Raw genomic sequence first — 21826 nt, forward strand, 5'->3', positions numbered from 1 at the left:
TTTTCTTAGCATAGGGGTCCTGGGACAGGAACAAGGAGCTTCTCCAATCCCCATTGGCACAAAGTAGTCCAAAGATGGAATCATGCAGAGTCTGATGTGGTTAGGAGCTGAGACTGGTGCTGCTGGTAGGGGTGGAGGGTTGAGAGGACCCTGAAACTAAAGACCAAAGTGTAGCTCCCTAGCTAGAGCAAGCAAGAAAATTATCCAGGAGAAAGACTCCATGCTTAACCTGGCTCCTGCCTCAGCCTGCTCACACGGCCTCTCCCGGACTTCTCTCTGGGGCAGGATCTCTTGTGACCAGCCGACCTCTGCAGGAGCCCACTTGGCAAGGAACTCAGGGCAGCTTCCAGCCAATATCGCTCAGGGAACTTAAACTTCATCTCAAACAAGTAAAATTTAGTTCCTCGGTTTTGTTGAAAGCAAAATACCATTCATATCACATAATTTTCTTATTTTAAAAAAGTTTATTAAACGAGGTTCAAACTCCTAAAAACAAAAAAACACAGACATTGAAACAAAAGCACGTATCTTTCGCCTACCAAATTGAAAAGATATTTATTACCCATTGATACTACCAATGACTGTCACATTGTAGGGTAATACATATTTCTTACACTGCAGTTAGGACTGTATTTGGTAGAGTAACACAGTGATCAAATTTACAAAGCACATATTCTCACACATATTCTCGAAAAACAAAACTTAAGTGGCAGTCTGTTACACACGGTGCACGAACAAGCACACATCTCCCCCCAGCACACACACAATCTGCCCACAAGATCGGCATGTTTATAGTCAAAACTAAGAGCTGGGAAAAGCAATAGGAAGTACGAATTAAGTCGTTGTAAACCCCCAAAGAAATGTATCTAGGGTAAATGAAATTGAGAAAGTTCATTTTGTAGGCAAAGCTGGCTACATAAAGGTATGTATATTATTGTTCAATTTCTGTGCTACATACTTACATACGGATATACTGTAACTAGAAAATTGACAGGTTCACAATAGCTTCTCAGAAACCTTGGGGGTGGGGCAGATGCGTGTTAGAATTCATCTAGTTGGGGAATTCTAAAGTGGCCGCACCTGCTGAGCCCGACACTCTTGCCTTATTGTTCGGTATTGTTCTCAAGGGAGAGTTCCCTCCCACCTCCAGGATGGAGTCCCTTCGGTGTTGGGAGTTAAGGCACCTTGAGAAAGTCACCTCGCAGAGATGCAGATTGCAAATGAGCACGCCCGCTCCACAACCACAAACCCTCCGCTCTCAGCAGGGGGGCCGGTTTCTCAGGTCACGTGTCCAGGTCACGACGTCCCTCACCTTGCACCTCAGCGACCTTGAGGCAGGTCAGCTCGGGGGACGCTGGCAGGCGCTGGGCCAAAAGGCTGCAGAGAGTCGAGGGATAAGGGGCACTCGTTGGGCTCTGGCCGGCGCCTGAGGGCCCCTGAACTTCCGGGGGAGTTTGGAGAGGGGGGTGGGGGAGTGCGGTGGTGGCGGGGGCAGAGACACTTGCGAATGCCCCGAGGGCTTCTGAGACAGAGCCCAGCTCGGAACGGCCAGGGCCCTGCGGCGGGGGCGTTTCCCGGCTGAGCGGAGTCCTGGAGGCTGCCGGCCGCCTGCCTGCTGTTCCAGGAGCCATCGTCTGCTGGACCCACCAAGCGCCACGCTGTACTCCTGGCCGCCCCCACTGCACCCCAATGCACCGCAGACCCCACCGCCTTCCCCGCGCGCAGCAGAGCCCGTCGGCCGAGGGTCCGGCGCGGGAACCGTCACCGGCCACCCGCACCCCTGCGCCTCGTCGCTCCCTGGCAGACGAACCGGGGACACGCGGGAGAAATAAAGACTTTGGCGTTGTTCCTGGTCAGTGAGTAGCGGAAAGAAAATGGTCTACGGACTCCGAAGACAAGACTGCTTCCGTGGTTATCCTGCAAACGCACAGGTGTCACCGTAACGCCTTCCGTGCGCGAAGGATGGTGAGCGGAGAAGGGTCTCGGCAGAAATCTCAGGGCTCCTTGGTGGCCAGGGGCGTCTGGGCCACAGCGCTTCGGATCCAGTGCCTTGGGACGTGCGGTGGTGGCTCCTGGGGTCAGGAACAGGGCGACCCTCTGAAGGGTCCCCACCGTTAGAGGCCTCGGGCTCCTCTCGTGGGTCCCGGAGAGAGGCGACCGCGCCGCGGGAGGCTGCGGGGGCGGGCGGCGGCCTGGCTCCTGGCTGGCGTCCGGCTGACCGGGGCGCCTCTGGCTCCTAGGGGGTTTCCTGGTGGGGGGCGGACGTCCTGGGTCATGTCTTCCAGGCTCTGCAAGTGTCGGTTACCGGAGCAGCGCCAGCGCAGAAGCCCACGGGGACTGGAAAGCGTTTTTCCCAGGGGAAGTCTTGGCGGTCCCATGAGAGCCCTTCCAGGTCCCGAGAGAAGAGAGTGGCTGAGCTCAGGGTGGTGGTGCACTCAGCTCACACCAGATAATTGCATCAAAAGACCTGATGATATTCATACAAAACCCAATCACCTTGGATGAAATTATCCAGGATCAAATTCTCTTCGTGATAGATTGAATTGGGTTTGACAATAAAAAGGACTAGTGCACCTGAGAAAAGAAAACTGGGGGGGACACTGGTTTGTAATGTTGGAATGGACACAGAAACCTAGGTTTCCAGGCTGAACACTCTGAATGGGGGGAGTGACAAGGGAATTTGTGACGTGAAGGAGGTTGCAAGGGTGGTGAGCCAGTTCTTACATTGGACTTTCACTTCCCAGTGTTGCCTTCTCCTGGTGATTGCTCAATTCCAAGGACCTCAGACTGTGTTTGGACCGGTGTTTCTCCCAGAAGCTGCAGAAACTGGACGGCTTGGGTGAAGGGGAAGTTCTCCTCAGCAGATTATCTCACCTCTCTAGGCCTCCTTTTGTCATCTGTGAAATGGGGACAAATCACCTCTCCTTACAAGGTAGCTGGAGCAGTGCAAGCGTGCACGTCCATGTTTTTAATTTGCTCAATTATTACTGTGATTATCATCATTCTCAATATTATCATGGGTAGAATTATAATCTTAATGAGAACAAATGTTAAATACTGCCTCTGGGGGAATTTTCTTTCTCTAAATGGATTATGTTTTTCCTTAGTATATCATGTCGATGGTGTATTGCATTGTAATACATTCCTCTTCATCTGTGTCTAACAACCTGTTGACAAAAGCATCTGTGAATACATTATAGATTTCCTCAACTAGATATTCATCTTACTGTAATAAAGTCTAGTTATCCCCAACACTTAGGAAGCAAATTTTGATATCCTTCTGTGTTCCGGGTGCTGTAAGGGGAGCCACCCAACACAAAGACAACCGGCTGTAGCTTTCAGACCCTACATTCTAGGGAGAGAGCAAAGACACAGTCAAGAGAACACAGCCAATGCTGTGAGCATCACCAGAGGTATATTCCAAACATGATACCTCCCTTTAAAGTGAGACTTGTATTGTTTGTTTAATTGCAGGGGGAAAAAAATAGGCTACAGTAGAATAATAAATGAGAAATAACAAAACAGAAAAATCGAACAATAGACAGTAAAGATGGCAGATTGAAAGCTGTAGCTAGTTGAAAGGTTTATGGGAGCAATTTCGGATTCTCATAGCTGAGGTGAAGATCAGAACAAAGATACACAGAATAGGAGAGCTCAGCCTGGGTTCTTAGAAGGGGGAGGCCAAGTCAGAATTGTCTGAACCCAGTGACTGCTGAAACCCAAGGGAGAAGGAAGGCATAGCTGGCCTGTGTTACGGGTGCACCAGAAAGAAGTCGCTACAGAGAGAACCAGCAATGGCGTCCGTCTGCTCCGCATCCATTACCAACAAGGTGCAATGGCAAAATGCATGATAATATTTCAGGGCCGGAACAAAGAGGTATCTGGGCTCTCATACTGGGTTGTAAACATTGACCTCCCTTTCGAATTCAGATGAATAGTATGTGCATATCATGTTAGAGGTTTGCTGAATCTGACATTGGGAGGTCAACCAATTTTTAAACATATTTGGAATGTATCTTTTACATACACACAGATAAACTGTGTCATCAAGTTTTGAATTATATTTATATATCTTGGACACCTTTTGATATGGTTCTAAGTTTAAAAATTTCATTTTAAATGTTTATTATGGAGAAATCCAAATATACCCATGGAGAAAAATAGTTTAATGAACCTTAATGTATCCGTCAACCAGGTTTTAACTATTTTTCAACGTTTGGCAATCTTATTTCACCTGTCCCTCACATTTTTCCCCCAGAGTATTCTAAAGCAAATAATAGACGTCGTATCATTCACTCTGTCACTACTACAGCATCTAAAATACACCAGGACTTTCTTCATAATCGTGTTGCTACTATTACATTTTATAGTTCTAACAATAATTTTAGTATTATATCATCGGTATGTGTTCAAATTGCCCCCAGTCTTAAAAATGTCCTTTTTTCACTTGATTTCTTTAAATCGGGATTCAAAGAAGATCCACACATTACAACACATGTAGTTGATTTGCCTCATAAATATTTTTTATTTGTGGCAATTTACCAAGGCCTTTTTTCTTGCCTTTTATTGTTGAAAATGTAGGTAATTTATCCTGTAGAATTTTCCACTTCCTGGATTTGACTGATCTCTTCCGGTGTTAATTGTTCTTTTATTATTCATAACTGTATGAACATAAGATCTTGATATTTGTTAGATTTAGTTTGAATTTTATAGGCAAAAATATTTCATAAGTGATGCCATTTACCTGTTAATTAAAAGGTACATAATATCTTACAGTGAGATTAAGAATTATAGCTGGATTTAGGCAATATATGTTTGATCCCTCAGTTACATATTCTCCCATTAATGTGTTAATTAGTGGCATTAGCATCTGTTAATGATTATTACCTAGATCCATTATATCATGGGGGTTGGGGACATGTTACAAAATGATGATTACTTCATCCTATCTTTCACCTTCATGTATTAATAGATGTCTACTATAAATATGTACTTTCTCTTACTAATTGTTTTCTTAGACTAAGATGCAATTCATATGGCAATGACTGAATAAATGCTTAATTCTTTTCCTTTATCAATTTGCAGAGAAAAGGTATGTCATAGCAACATCCAGTGGTGATTAATAAATGTTCTGTTAGTTTAAAATTTTTTTAATGTTTTTATTTATTTTTGAGACAGAGAAAGAGCATGAGCAGGGGAGAGGCAGAGAGAGAGGGAGACACAGAATCCGAAGCAGGTTCCAGGCTCTGAGCTGTCAGCACAGAGCCCGACATGGGGCTCGAACTCACGGAGTGTGAGATCATGACCTGAGTTAAAGTCGGATGCTTAACTGACTGAGCCACCAGGGTGCCCAGTTCAGTTAGTTTTAAGTATCAGTATGAACACTGGTTTTCTGGTATATTTGATGAGTTTGATACTTACTGTTCAGTTCTCCCCTGAATAAAAAGACTCGATGCCCAGCTGTGAGGAGGATAGCTATCTGACAAACCTCCAGCTCTCAGCTTCAGCAGAGACTGACTCAGCTTTTGAATCTACCCAGCTATATTTGGAAGAAAATCACCAGGTCCAGCCCATCTCAACCCATCTTCTTCATCAAGAAGATGAAAAGACAGACATGAATACTAGGAGATAGTGATCATTAAGGCCTGGCTTAAAGGCTACCTGCCCACTGGGAGAGGTTCTGAGCTCAAGTGCTGTGAAAAGAACATCCATTCATGAAAGCAATTAGGGTGTGAAGGTGGGGGGGGGGGGGGGGAAGGAACTGGGAGGGACTGGGAGTGCCATAGATTAGGCATTGATTATATGCAGAGGAACTCTAAATTTTTTCTTATTTTAACATATTGGGAATCAGGATATGTCTCACAAATAGTGCTGTTTCTAGTCTATGAGACATGTGGTGTCCAGATTGTGCAGAGCTGTTTTTAGGCTCAATAGTATGTTCCATTGGTCTGTTGGTCATGTCTCTCCATTTACATCACTGTAAATGGCATTTATATCATGGAATCTATTCTTTTCCATAACAGTGGACTCAGGTGTATCTGTGAGGGGCAGAGAGAAATGATAAAGAGAACAGGGAAGAATATGGGCTCATTTTATTATTTTTAAAAATATTTACAGTTTATTTATTTTGAGAGAGAGGAAGTGTGCATGCACAAGTGGGGCAGAAGCAAGAGAGAGAGAGAGAATCCTAAGCAGGTTTTGTGCTGTTAGCATGGAGCATGATTGGGGGGGGGGGGTGAGGGGGGGGCTCCATAAGATAGATCATGACCTGAGCCAAAATCAAGAGTCAGACATTTAACTGACTGAGCCACCCAGGTGCCTCCATGGGCTCATCTTGAATACACCTGCATTTATGCCACAACCCTTCAAGGCTGCATGAGTCTTGGTTCTAGACTTGGAAAAGAAGATGGCACTGAGGCTTAGAGCTATCAGAGCAGGTGAATCGAGGGAGAAAAATAAGGTGAAAAAAAAATGGGAGAGAAGGAAACCGTAAACGGGGTACAGGGGTGCAAGAGCACCTGGCTCGGGGGCCCCAAACAGACCAGGTTTGGCCACACTGACAAAATCCAAAGGCAGAGAGACCAGCGGTGGTGAAACCAGAAAGGAATGTATTTCAGTGAGGCCAGCACTGGGACAAAAGTGGACTAATGTCACACAACCTGTCCAAAGTGCTGGAAATACTTCTAGGTTTATATAAGGAAAATGTGAGACAAAGTTGCTGGGTATGTGCAGGTGGGCAGTAAAGGTCAGATCGGTCATCATCTTGGGATCGATCACAGGGTCTTGCTGGCACAGGGCAGTGCTTATTGCTTAAAGGGGTAATTTCGGTTCCCATCACAGGATGCTCTGTCCACAGGGTCTTTTGCCTAAGTTAAGAGATACGCTGGAAAGAAGAACTTAATCAATTAGAAAGTACATACTGGGGTCAAAATGGGGGTAGTGGAAGTCCTCTTTCAAAACCTAGGGCTGGGAAGCAAAAACTAATAAACAAACAACCCCAAACTAAAACAACCAAAACACCTGTAGAATTGAAAGGCGAACTGGAGTGTGACGCACCTGTCACTTTTGATCCGTTAGAGACACCCGCCCCCGCAAACCAACAGTCACCTGAATTCATTTGGAAAAAAAAGAAAAAGACCATTTGGCCCTGGGTCACTGCGAGCAGATGCGCTCCGTCCTCTTTCCGCGTTGTGTTCATTTTGCATACACACAAGTAGGGGAATGGCACCGACAGATCCTGCTGCTCCACCGAAGAACCACATCTCAGCCCTCTTCCCAGTGCAGGCCCTGACGATTCCTCCTGCCTGACTCCAATATCTCCCGAGGCTTGAAGGGAGGATGGTGGACTGTGGCTGGTTTCAATAGCCCAGCCAATTTCAACGTTTGCTAACTTTCTGCCTGGAAGTTTCGCATCCCCTCCAGCCTTAGAGAAAAGCTGTGAGGCCTGTGCCTGCTCACTCACCACTAGGGGGCAGCAGCACGCAGGGCTTCAAGCAGGACCTCCTGGTTCACTGGAGAACCTGGGACTTGCAGGGGCCTAATGCTACGCAGTCTTGAAGATTGATCAACGTTGCCATTCTTGATACAGCCACTAGGAGGCGATGCTGCCTTCCCCCCAAAAAAGTGGAATTGAAAACTCATTTTGTTTTGGTTTTTCCAGCTTTACTGAGCTGTAATTGACATATAACATTGTGTCAGTTTAAGGTGTACAAGGTATTGATTTGACATATATTGCAAAATGATTATTACCATAGCCTCAATGAACAGTTCCATTACCTTGTATGATTACCATTTCTTTTTCGTGGTGAGAACATTTAAGATTTACTCTCTTAGCAACTTTCAGTACACAATGTAGTGTTGTTAACTATAGTCACCATGCTGTAGATTAGATTCCCAGAACTTTTTCATTTCTAACTGGACACTTGTACCTTTTGACTGACATCTCTGTATTTCTCCCTGCCCCCCAGGCCCTAGCAACCACCATTCTACTCTGTGTCTATCTTTTTTAGATTCTACATGTAGAATCTACCAAACAATATTTACCTTCTCCACCTGACTTATTTCTCTTATATAATGTCCTCATGGGGCTCCTGAGTGGCTCAGTCGGTTAAGTGTCCAACTTTGGCTCAAGTCATGATCTCACGGTTCAGGAGTTTGGGCCCAGCATTGGGCTGTCTGCTTCCTGTTGACTGGGAACCTACTTCTCATATTCTCTCTCTCTCTCTCCCTCCCTCTCTCCCTTCCCTTCCCCCACTTGCGCCCTCTCTGTCTCAAAAATAAACATTAAAAAATACTTTAAAAGTAATATAATGCCCTTAAGTTCCATCTATGTTGTTGGCAGGATTTCCTTCTTTTTCATGGCTGAATGGTATTCATATATGACACACACACACCATATCTTATCCACTCACCTTTTGAAGGACACTTAAGTTATTTCCATATCTTGGCTATTGTGAACAATGCTGCAATGAACATGGGAGTGCGGATATCTTTTTGAGATCCTGATTTCATTTGCTTTGGATGTATACCCGGAAGTGAGATTGATAAATCATATGATAGTTCTAGTTCTAATTTTTTTAGAAATCTCCATACCGTTTTTTATAATGGCTGTACTAATTTACATTCCCACCACGAGTGCACATCCACATCCTTAGTAACATTTATCTCTTGTTTTCTGGTGACAGCCACTCTAAGAGCTCTAAGGCAGTATCTCATTGTGGTTTGGTTTGCATTTCCCTGACGATTAATAATGGAGTATCTTTTCGTGCACCTATTGGCCATTTGTATGTCTTCTTGTTCAGTTCCTATGAACATTTTTTAATGAGTTTTTTTTTCCATTGTGTTGTAAGAGTTCTCTATATATTTGGATATTATCCCCTTTTAAGACCTATAATTTGCTAATATTTTCTTGGATTCTGTAGGTTACCTTTCATTTTGTTGGTTGTTTCCTTGGCTATGCAGAAGCCTTTTATCAGGTATACTCCTACTTACTATTTTTGCTTTTGTTACTTGTGCTTCTGGTGCCATATCCAAAAAATCATTGACAAGACCAAAGTTCAGATTTTCCCCTATAGCTTTTCCTATTTTCTTCTGGAAGTTTTAAGGTTTCAAGTCTTATGTTTAAGTCTTTCATCCATTTCGAGTTAATTTTTGTGAGGGGTGTAAGGGATCCCATTTCATTCTTCTGAACGTGCTTTTCTTTAGACATAACACATATATAATATTTATATATTTATTTTATATTTATTACATATGTTTATAACATTACATATATATATACGTATATATACACACACATATATATATAATCATCTGTAAACAAAGACAGTTTTATTCTTCCTTTCATATTTAGATGCCCTTTATTTCTTTCTCTTGCCTGATTATTCTGGCTAGGACTTCCAGTACTATGTTAATATGAGTGGTAGGAGTGAGCACCCTGTCTTCTTCCTGATCTTACAGTAAAAGGTTTCAAACTTTCACCATTATCATATTGGCATGGGCTTGTCATATGTGGCCTTTATTATGTTGAGGTATGTTCCTTCTACACCCAATTTGTTAGCAGTTTTTATCATGAAAGTATTTTTCTCACATGCTTTTTCTGAATCTACTAAGATTATAATAATTTTTACCTTCTATTCAATTAATGTGGTATATTACATTTATTAATTTGTGTATATTGAGGCATCCTTATATCCCAGGGATAAATCCCACTTGATCATGGTGTATGATCCTCTTAATGTGCTGTTGAATTCCGTTTGCTAGAATTTTGTTGAGAATTTTTGCATCTGATTTATCAGGAATACTGGCCTGTAGTTTTCTCATATTGTTCTTAACTGGCTTTGGTGTCAGGGTAATACTGACCTCTTAAAGTGAGTTTGGGAATGTTCCCTCGTTTTCAATTTTTTTTTTTTTTTTTGAAAGAGTGAGAAGGATTTATGTTAAATCTTCTTAAACATTTGGTAGAATTCACCAGTGAACCATCTGGTCTTGGGCTTTTCTTTGTTGAGAGGTTTTTGATTACTGATTCCATCTCCCTACTCATTATTTGTTCAAATTTTTAACTTCCTAATTCAGTCTTGGTAAACTTTATGTGTCTAGGAATTTATCCATTTCTTCTAGTTTATCCAATATATTGGCGTACAACTCTTCACAGTAATTTTTTATGATCCTTTGTATTTCTGTGGTATTCATTATAATGTTTCCTTTTCATTTCTGGTTTTATTTATTTGAGTGTTCTTTTTTTCTTGGTTAATCTAGCTAAAAGTTTGTCAATTTTGTTTAACTTTAAAAACAAAATCTGCTCTCATCGGGCACCTGGGTGGCTCAGTCGGTTGGGCACCCGACTTAGGCTCAGGTCATGACTCAGAGCTCGTGGGTTTGAGCCCAGTGTCGGGCTCTGTGCTGACAGTGCAGAGCCTGGAGTCTGCTTCAGGTTCTGTGTCTCCCTCTCTCTCTGCCCCTCCCCTATTCATGCTGTCTCTCAAAAATAAATAAAAAGTTAAAAACAAAATCTGCTCTCAATTTCATTGATTCCTTTTGTTGTTTTTCTGGTCTCTATTTCATTCTTTCTGCTCTGTTTGTTACTTCCTTCCTTTGCTAGCATGGGCTTAGTTTGTTCTTCGAGTTCATTAAGATATGAGTTAGATTGCTTATTTGATAGATTTATTTTTTCTTAATGTATAAGTTTATTTGTCACTGTAAACTTCCCCTAATATGGGATGTCTGGGTGGCTCAGTTGGTTAAGTGTCTGACTCTTGATTTCGGCTCAGGTGGTTCCTGGGATTGAGCCCCGCATCAGGCTCTGCACTGAGTATGGAGTCTGCTTAGGATTCTCTCTCTCCCTCCCTCTGCTCCTTCCCAGCTTGCACTCAGGCATGCGCAATCTCTCTCTCTCAGAATAAATAAATAAACTTAACAAAAAGAGAGAGCCTGTTTCTTGGTTTCCATCTCTTTATAAATAAAAAAAAAAAAAAAGAAATAGAAAAAACTTCCCTCAGAACTGCTTTTGCTGCATCCTACAAATTTTGGTGTGCTGTGTTTAATTTTTGTTTCAAGATTTTTTTTAAATTTCCATTTTAATATCTTCTTTGATGTGTTGGTTGTTTAGCTGTGGAATGTTTAATTTCCACATATTTGGTAAGTTTCCCGTTTTCATCCTGTTATTGTTTTCTAGTTTCATAGCATGTGGTTGGGAAAGATATTTAGTATGACTTCAATCTTCTTAAATTTGCTAAGACTTGTTTTGTAACCTATCATATTGTCTATGCTTGGTATAGATCTTGTATTTTGGTGTATCCAAAATACATCACATGTGCTTGAGAAGAATGTGTTGGATTGAATATTCTGCATATGTCAATAAGGTCTATTTGGTCTACAATGTAGTTCAAGTCTAATGTTTCTGTAGTGATTTTCAGTATGGATGATCTATCCATTGTTAAAAATGGAGTATTTAAGTCCCCTACTCTCACTGAATTGCTGTCTATCTCTCTTCAGATCTGTTAGTATATTATTAATATATTTAGGTGCTTGATGTTGGATATATATATATATATATATATATATATATATATATATATAAAACATATAATTGTTGTATCTTCCTGATGAATTGACCCTTTATGATTATATATTGACCCTCTTTGTCTCTTGTTACCACTTAGCTCAAAGTCTATTTCGGCTGATGTAAGCATAGCTAGTCCTGCTCTCTTCTGGTTCCACTTGCATGGAGTATCTTTTTCTAGCCTGCACTTTGAGCTTATGTGTGTCTTTAAAGTTGAAGAGACTCTTTGGCAGGCAGTATAGAGTTGGGTCTTATTTTTTTATTCATCCAACCTCTCTATACCTTTTTTTTTTTAATGTATATTTATTTTTGAGAGAGAGAGAGAGCGCACGCACACTAGTGGTGGAGGGTCAGAGAGAGGAGACAGAAAATCTGAAGCAGGCTCTGTGCTGACAGCAAAGAGTCCTATGTGGGGCTCAAACTCAGGAGCCTCGAGATGATTTGCTGAGACGACATCAGATGCTTAACAGATTGAGCCACCCAGGTACGCCTCTATACCTTTTGATTGGAGAATTTAATACATTTACATAGGTCATTATTGATAGGGAAGGACTTACTAAAGCAATCTTATTCATTGCTTTCTGGCTTTCTTGTATTTCCCTTGTTCCCATCTTTCTTGCTTGCTGCCTTCCTTCATGAATTGATGACCTTCTGTAGTGGTATGCTTTGATTCCTTTTTCTTCCTCTTTTGTGAAATCTACTATGGATTTTTGCTTTCTGGTTACCATGAGACTTATGTAAGACATCTTATAGCTATATCCATATTTTATGCTGAGAACAAGTGAACTTTATTCACATACAAAAACCCTACCCACTTACTTCCCTGTTTTATGTTTTTGAGGTCACAACTTACCACTTTGTATGCTGTGTATTCATTAACAAATTACAGCCATGCCTCATTTTGTTGCACTTCGCTTTATTGTACTTCACGGATACTGTGTTTTTTACAAATTGAAGATTTGTGGCAACCCTGCCTTGAGCGAGCCTAATTGGTGCCATTTTTCCAACAACATTTGCCCCTGTCATATTTTGGTAATCTTCACAATATTCCAAACTTTTTCATTATTATTTGTTATGGTGATCTATGATCAGTTATTATGACTTGCTGAAAGTTCAGATGATGGTTAGCATTTTTTAACAATGAAGTTTTTTTTTGTTTTTTGGTTTTTTTTAGTTTGAGATAGAGAGAGCACAAGTGGGGGAAGGACGGACAGAGAGAGAGAGAGAGAGAGAGAGAGAGAGAGAATCCAAAGCAGGTTCCACACTGTCAGTGCAGAGCCCAACGCAGGGCTCCATCCCATGAACCAAGAGATCATAACCTGAGCTGAAATCAAGAGTCAGATGCTTAACCGACTGAGCCACCCAGGCACACTAATAAAGTATTTTTTTAAGTCTACTTATTTATTTTGAGGGAAGGGGAGGGGCTGAGAGAGAGGGAGAGAGAGAATCCTAATCAGGCTCCTCACCACCAGGGTGGAGCCCAATGTAGAGCTTGAACTCAGGAACCATGAGATCATGACCTGAGCTTAAGTTGGACACTTAACCAACTGAGCCATCCTGGTTCCCCCTCCAATAAAGTATTTTTAAATTAAGATATATATATTAGAATGCTATTGCATAGTTAATAGACTACAGTATTGTGTAAGTTTATATATGCACTGGGAAACCAAAAAATTCATTTGAGTCACTTTGTGATATTTGCCTTATCGTGGTGGTCTGGACCTAAACCTGCAATATCTCTGAGGCATACCTGTATCGTAGCTATAGCTATTTTTAATATGCTTAGCCTTTATACTAGAGTAAGGGGTTAACATACCACCATATTACAGTTTTAGAGTATTCTGAATTTGACCATGTATTTGTGTATATTTTCATATTTTTCATGTTATTCATTAGTGCCCTTGCATTTCAGTTTACAGAACTCCTTTCAGCATTTCTTGTAAAGCAGGTCTCATGGCAATGAACTGCCATGAGTCTGGTCTCAGCTTTTGTTTATCTGGGAATATCTTTATCTCTCATTTCTGAAGGTTAACTTTACCAGATGGAGTATTCTTGATTGGCAGATTTTTCTTTCAGAACCTTGAATAGTATCATTCCACTCTCTCCTAACCTCTAACATTTCTGCTGGGAAATCTGCTGATAGCAGGCTTCTCTTGTAAGTGATGTTTTATTTCCCTTACTACTTTTATGATTCTCTCTTTGTCTTTGATTTTTGACATCTTTATTCAAATGCATCTTGGAGAACAACTTTTTAGGTTGAATTTGTTTGGGGTCCTATGCACTTCCTGAACTTGGATGGACAAATCCCTCCTTCAGATTTGGGAGTCCAATCATTATTTCTTTCAATTAACTTTCTTCCCCTTCTTCTGATTCTCCAATAATTTACAGATTGCTTCTCTTCTACCAAGAGAAAGCTTTCTTCACACCTTCATTCTTCCTTTGTTCTTTTTTGTTCTCCTCTGAATTTCTCCTCCTGTTTTCTACCTCACAGATTCTTTATTCTGCTTGATTCATTCTGCTGTTGGTGCTGCTCTCTGTTGCATTTTTTAAAATTTTATTCCCTGTACTCTTTACCTCCAGAATTTGTTTTGTTCCATTTTATGTTTTTTATCTCTTTATTAAACTTCTCATTTGGTAACACACTGTTTTCCTGATTTCCTTGAATTGTCTTTCTATTTTCTTATAGCTCAGTGACCTTCCTTAAAATTTTGAGTTCTTAATCAGGTAAATCACAGATTTCCATGCCTATGGGATTTGTTACTGGAAGATTAGTGTGATCCTTTGGTGGTGTCATGTTTTCTTGATTTTTCATGTTCCTTGAAGTTTTGCATTGCTGTCTTCCCAATTGAAATGGCAATCACTTTCTCCAGTCTTTACTAACTGTTTTTGGGAGAGAAGTGCCTTGTCAGCCGTGCTAGAGATTCTTAATCTTTCTTAGACCTGCTAAAGGTACACCTGCTTCATGCTTTTTGCTCCCTATTGTGGCAGAATTCTTAAGTTAGTATGCCTTCTCTGGATCCTACAGTGAACCTCGCCTAGTGCTGACCTAGTGCTGAGTTTCTCTTTTGTTTTCCCAAAGGTGGCACTAAAGCTCAAGTTTATGGTCTCTGGCTTGCTGATTTGAACTGGCTTTCTGTGCATGCTCACTAGCCACCAGCCAAAACTTGTTCTTGCTGCCACAGTAGGGAGAGTGCCTCCTTCTGGGCATTCTGCATAGCTGGGGTGGTGTGGCAGGCAGGGCTCACTCACATGCGCATTCCCTGCCCCCACTCCAGAGAAATCACAGGCCAAGATCTTGGCCCCAAGCTGTGCTCTCTTAGGGGAGGGATGATGAAGATAAAATCAAGCTGTTTTCTTACTCTCTCCAATGCATCCAAACTTTTTTTTTCTTCTCCAACGTCATGCTAGAACTTCTTCAGAAACCTAGATTTCCACAAAAGCTCTTTTTGTCTGTTGGTGATTGTGTAAGACAGTGTTCTCCAGGGTCTCCAGGACCACAGCTGAGAGGGGCTGGAGCTGGTTCATGGACCATTGCAGGGTCCACAGTCAGGACCAAGGTATGTATGCCTACTACCTCACATATAGGTGGGCAAGACTTCGCCTGGGTCCCTTGGTGTATGGTGCTGCCTTCCACAGCTCCCACAAACCACTTTTGTCTGTGGATGGATGTTGAATCAATGTTGTTGAGAGGGCAGCCAAAAACAAAGGAAAATCTCTTATTCCACCATGATGCTAATGTCACTTCTCTGAAAACTCATTTTGGACCAATCTGCTTAGCAATGCCTGCAGAAGAACTTGAAAGGAAAGAATAGAGGGCAAATATTTGTAAGGTTGGGCAAAAAAAAAAAAAAAAAAATCAAGAGCCAGGAACCACTTTTGCAGGCATGGCCACTGCTGACCATTTCAGCCACAGGTGATCTAAAGGAAAGGATGAATAATTATTAAAATAAGAAACAATCCAAGAAGAGGATGAAATGGAATTTTAGTACATTTAATAATTTTCATATGACTTTTTACATGATAAAGATACATTCATTCGGGGCATCTGGGTGGCTCAGTCAGTTAAAGCATCTGACTTCGGCTCAGGTAATGATCTCGCGGTCTGTGAGTTCGATCCCCATGTCAGGCTCTGTGCTGACACTTCAGAGCCTGAAGTCTGCTTCAGATTCTGTCTCCCTTTCTCTCTGCTCCTCCCTGCTCACATTCTGTCTGTCTGTCTCTCTCAATAGCAATCATGAACACATAGACTGAGAAACATAAAAAAAAAGATTCATTCATTCAACAAACAAATATTTATTAAGCACCTGCCACATATAAGATACTGTTCCGGAACTTCAAATACGTAAGTGAACAAAAAAATTGTATCTGACTTCATGGGACTCACATTGAATAACACATACTTGGTGTAAAACATTTAGAAAATACTGAACCTTGTAGAAAGAAAAATATTCTCTTATTCTACCATCAAAAGACAGCCAGTATTTTTTTTTAATTTTTTTTAACATTTATTTATTTTTGAGACAGAGAGAGAGAGAGCATGAACAGGGGAGGGTCAGAAAAAGAGGGAGACACAGAATCTGAAACAGGCTCCAGGCTCTGAGCTGTCAGCACAGAGCCCAACGCAGGGCTCAAACGCATGGACCGTGAGATCATGACCTGAGCCGAAGTCGGATGCTTAACCGACTGAGCCACCCAGGCGCCCCAAAAGACAGCCAGTATTGATATATTGTTGCATTTTCTTAATGCCCACCCTTGCCATGCCCATACTCACATCTATATACTTTAAAATTGGGGATTTTACTGTACCCTTGACTTACATAACACTGTACAAATTGTGGGGCACCTGGATGGCTCAGTCAGTTAAGCATCTGACTCTGTATTTTGACACAAGTCACAATCTCACAGGTTCGTGGACTGGAGCACTGCATTGGGCTCTGTGCTGACAATAGAGCCTACTTAGGATTCTTTCTCTCTCTCCCCCCTCCCCCATGTGCTCACAGGTGCTCTCTCTCTCAAAATAAATAAAATTTTAAAAAATATTATACAACTTGTGGAAGGATATGAAACTGTCAAACTTCCTCCATAAAAATGGCCAAATATCTTTCCAGAAATACCGTTAATCAGTTGCCTGAGAGTTATTAAGGTTTAAAATAAACAGGACTGGGTAATATATCAATTAGATGTTTGTGTGGGAGAGAAGTAGGGAAAAAAAGTTTCAGGTTTCTGAATTATTCTACTAATGGGTAGATGTAGGTATCAATAACCAAGAATATAATTTTAATGAGGGTAATGAATCTTAATGTACATTAGATGTGGTTTTGAGGTACCCTAGGGGCATCCCAACAGAGCCACCAGCCTGGGGCTGAATATTAATGTCGAAGCTGGAGATATAGGTGTGGATTATATATTCAGCAAGACCAAGAATGAGCTTACCAGGCAAAAGTGTATGGAATAAGATGATAGAAGCTGAGTTTCAGGGAATTCCCACTGTCCCAAAGACTTGGTGTTGGTCTTCCTAGTCTGGGGGAGCCTGGGATGGCTAGGATGTATCTAGTACATTCCAGAGTCTTTACCCTAACATACATGTAAGATGGCTCTAGAGTTCCCTGATTCAGTCATCCCTTGGATTTATCCATAATAACATGGGCTCATGGGGTCAAAAGTTGAGGTAGAGATTTTCTGTGTTTATTTGTTCCCCTGCCCCTTTCTCATTACACATACATTCCTTGAATTCAGCTTAGATTTTTCCAAAGGAGAATTATGAATCATGCTAGGAAAGCCTGAGGGAAAGTCATGCACTGGAACTATAGTAAAAGCACTTCAAAGTCTCAAAATCATGTGTAAAATGGAATTTTAAGAGTCCTAATAGAAAACTCATATTCTGGTACCTTGACTTTCAGAAGTCAAATGAATCATTCTTGAAAGATTTTGTTTCAGAAAAAATGTCAACAAACATTTGTTAAATGTCTGCTATGAACCAACCACTATCCTAGGCTTGAGAGTTGGTGCCAGAGGAGGCGGGAGGCCCCTCTGAAGCGAGGCTTCATCTACCTGAAAGGCCTCAACCACAGAGCTGCAGTGACAAGAATGATATATGGTAATTCTAAAACTTTACATTTTTGTGCCTGCTCGGCACTATGAATTAATATCTTCTTTCCGAAAATCCTGTCATTTATCTTTCGAAAAGCATAACTACATTGTATTATATTTTGATTTGTGAAAAAGTAGAAATCTGTTAAATATTTTAAACAGGTCACAGTTTTTAGAAAGTTACTTTGAGATTTCTTAATTTTTTTAATATACCTGGAACCTCCAAAGGTGAAAGTGGTCATGCCCTGTTGACTTCTGAGAGACCACAGATCAGACATATTATCAATCCTCAAGAAAATTCCAATCTCAGGGACAGACATATCAATGGGGTCATTTCAGTATTGTGTGAACCCTATGCACAAATAGGGTTCTTTCTTAAGCCCTATGCACAAATCTTTCAAGAAAAACCAATAGCAACAACAACGATGAGTGGGTCAGAAACAGATCTTAAATTGCAGTGTTGAGGGCTGCTCACCAACTTCTACTGATCCTATCAATGCCACTGTGATATTACTATGCCCAAGATCCATTTCAAATCTTTTCCATTTTGTTCTGTGATAGGCAGCTTCAAAGATTGCTTACAATGATTATATCTCCCAGAATGTGCCTTCCTTTGGCTATGGGCTGCACACAGTGACTTGCTTTTAACAAAAAGATACAGCAACAGTCGTGGAATGCCACTTCTCAGATTAGGTTACAAAAAGACTTTGGCTTCTGTCTTGCTCACTTTCTCTTCCTCTTTGATGGAATCTAGCTGTCATTCCCTATGGTGAGCCCCACATGGAGGGAGGCCTTGCAAAGAAAACTGAAGTCTTCAGTCTAATAGCCCAGGAGAAACTGAATTCTGTCAACAACCACTTGTTGTTCCAAGTGACCTTGGAAGCAGATCCTCCCCTAGCCAACCCTTGAGGTCACAGCAGCTGACATCTTGACTGGAACCTTGTTAAGAGACCCTGAAAACCCAGCTAAGTAACATCCACACTCCTGACTCACAGAAATTGTGAAATAATAATGTTTTAAGCCACTACATTTGGGGGCAATTTGTTACACAGTCTTAAATAACTAAAATATCTTCCAATCTCAAACTTCTCCTCCCCAGCACGTGCGCACTAGTGTGTGTATGCACACACGCGCACACGCGCACACACACACACACACACACACACACACACCCCTCCTAATCTTGGCTTTTAGTAGATAACAGCCACCTATTTCATGGAAAAAGTAAATGTTTTCAGTTATAGAGGAATCTCAAACTCTTGAAAGCAAATCCACACTCCTAAGAGCATTCACTCTATTAATCTTTTCAATGATAAGACATGTCCTTCCTTCTGTCTAAGGCTGATTCATTCACATATCCTCTCAACATCACTTTCTCCAGTTTCTTCTTCTCTTACACAATTAGCCCCTTTTCCTTACGTAGTTTCATCATCTTCCTCTACTGGATCCTTTTTCCATCAGCGTTTAAATTGCTTAAGTTTCTCCCATCCCCAAACACAAAACTAGCTTGACCCACATGTACCCCTCCCTTTCCTCCCTCATTTTTTAATGAGAATTCTATCATTATCCTTTCATTTTATTTTTCTAGTTATTCCTTAACCTACTTGGATACAGGCTTCTCACCACCACTACCACCTTCCAGGGAAGTTAACTAAAAACTGTTCTTGCTAAGGTCTTCTACCAAACACATCATGATACTAAATCTAATGGACCAACCCTTGCTAATCTTTATTTAGTTAGCTTGACCACTTGGTAGCATCTGGCACTGCTGACCACAACCTCTCTTTTGAAACACTGACCTGTTCTTCCTCCTTTCTCCAGCTGCCATGTTGTCCTTTGAGGTTCTTCTTTTGTACTCCACCCATAAACATCGATACTTAGCAGGGATAAAATTCTACACCCTCTTCCATTGTGATCGTGTGTACCAAGAGTCCAAATGCATGTGCTCTAAAAACAAGGCAAGTAAAAATGAATGATATGAACTAGATTTAAGACCTTAGAAAGTGATGAAGACTGTGAACTAGATAGTTTGAATCCCAAATAGAGAGAGAGTTTCTATTTATCCTAACCCAATTGTTGTATAGGAAAGTAGTCCTATAGACTAGAATTTTCAAAAGCCTATTTCTGTGTGTAGTTTCTTCACCTTGAAAAACACCATGTGAATAATGATGATAATTTTAAACAATAGCCAAGAATACTCTTTCCAGCAAGGCTATTATTCAGAATAGGAGAGATAAAGAGTTTTTCAGACAAACAAAAACTAAAGGAGTTCATGACCACTAAACTATCCCTACAAGAAATATTAAAGACTCTGTGGTGGAAATTAAAGGCCATACTTTACAGTAAGAAAAGAGAGTATAAAAAAAGGAAACACAAAAGCAGTAAAAATAAGTATTTCTGTAAAAACTCAAAGGATTCACAAAATAAAAGGATGTAAAATATGAAATACAAATACACAAAATATTGGGGAAAGAGTAGTAAAGAATGTGTTCAAACTTAAGCGACCATCAACTTAATATACACTGCTATATGCAGAAGAGGTTATATACAAACCTAATGGTAACCACAAATCAAAAACCACTAACAGATATGCAAAGAATAAAGAGAAAGGAATCAAAGTATATCACTAAAGAAAAAGAGCAAACCAAAAGGATCAGAGAAAAACTACAAAACAACCACATAACAAGTAACAAAATAGCAATAAATACATATCTATCAATAATTACTTTGAATGTAAATAGACTAAATGTTCCAATCAAAAGACATAGGATAAAAAAAAAAAAAACAAGACCTATCTATATGCTGCCTACGAGAGACACATTTCACACCTAAAGACACCTGCAGATTGAAAGTGAGGCTATGGAGAAATATTTATAATGCAAATGGATGTCAAAAGAAAGCCCGAGTAGCAATACTTATATCAGACAAAATAGATTTTAAGACAAAAATTGCAAGAAGAGACAAAGAAGGACTATATAATAATAAAGGTGACAATCCAACAAGAAGATGTAACAATTGTAAAAATTTATTCACCCAACATGGGAGCACCCAACATAAAACAGTTAATAACAAACATAATGAGACTAATTGATAGTAATACAATAATAGTAGGGGACTTTAACACCCCACTTACATTGATGCATAGATCATCCAAACAGAAGACCATCAAAGAAACTGGGGCTTTGAATGGCACACTGGACCAATGGATTTAACAGATATATTCAGAATGTTTGATCCTATTTTTAGTATATGTGCTGCCGAAGTGAGCACCAGAATGTTTGATCCTAAAACAGCAGAATACACATTCTTTTCAAGTGTACATGGAACGTTCTCCAGAACAGATCACATATTAGGCCACAAAACAAGCCACAACAGATTCAAAAAGATCAAAGTCATACCTGCATTTTTTCTGACCACAATGCTATGAAACTAGAAATCAACCACAAGAAAAAAGTCTGGAAAGACCACAAATACATGGAGATTAAGTAACATGCTACTAAATAATGAATGGGTCAACCAATATACCAAAGAAGAAATCAAAAAGTACATACAAATAAATGAAAATGAAAACACATGAAATGGTCCAAAATCTCTGGGATGCAGCAAAGGTGGTTCTGAGAGGGAAGTTCATAGCAATATATGCCTACCTGAAGAAGCAAGAAAAATCTCAAATAAACACCTTAACTTTACACCTAAAGGAGCTAGAAAAAGAACAAAAAAACCCAAAACCAGCAGAAGAAAGGAAATAATAAAGATTAGAACAGAAATAAATGATATAGAAACTAAAAAAACCCATAGAACAGATCGATGAAACCAGGAGCTGTTTCTTTCAAAACATCAGCAAAACTGATGAACCTCTAGCCAGATTCAGAGAGAGAGAGAGAGAGAGAGAGAGAGAGAAAGGATTCAAACAAAATCACAAATGAGGGAGGAGAAGTAACAACCAACACCATAGGAATACAAACAATTGTAAGAAAATAGTATGAAAACCTATATGCCAACAAACTGGACAACCTAGAAGAAATGGATAAATTCCTAGAAATATATAACCTACCGAAAGTGAAGCAGGAACAAATAGAAAGTCTGAACAGACTGATTACCAGTAAGAATATTGAATCAGTAATCAAAAAACTCCCAACAAACAAAAGTCCAGGACCAGATGGCTTCACAGGCAAA

At 40.5% G+C, this 21826-nt stretch overlaps 1 long non-coding RNA gene across 1 annotated transcript; it reads right to left on the minus strand.

Annotated features, from left to right (window-relative positions):
* Nucleotides 1-6586: 6586 nt before the first annotated feature.
* On the minus strand, nt 6587-7655 carry LOC109276035 (uncharacterized). The gene is made up of 2 exons (XR_002084488.2): nt 7463-7655; nt 6587-6883 (listed from the first exon to the last, which is right to left on the minus strand). It is a non-coding gene; the product is annotated as an uncharacterized LOC109276035 (long non-coding RNA).
* Between the last annotated feature and the right edge of the window lie 14171 nt (nt 7656-21826).

Source organism: Panthera pardus, unplaced genomic scaffold (genome assembly GCF_024362965.1).
Source record: "Panthera pardus isolate Hobbes unplaced genomic scaffold, ASM2436296v1 HiC_scaffold_2, whole genome shotgun sequence".
Classification (NCBI taxonomy): Eukaryota; Metazoa; Chordata; class Mammalia; order Carnivora; family Felidae; genus Panthera; species Panthera pardus.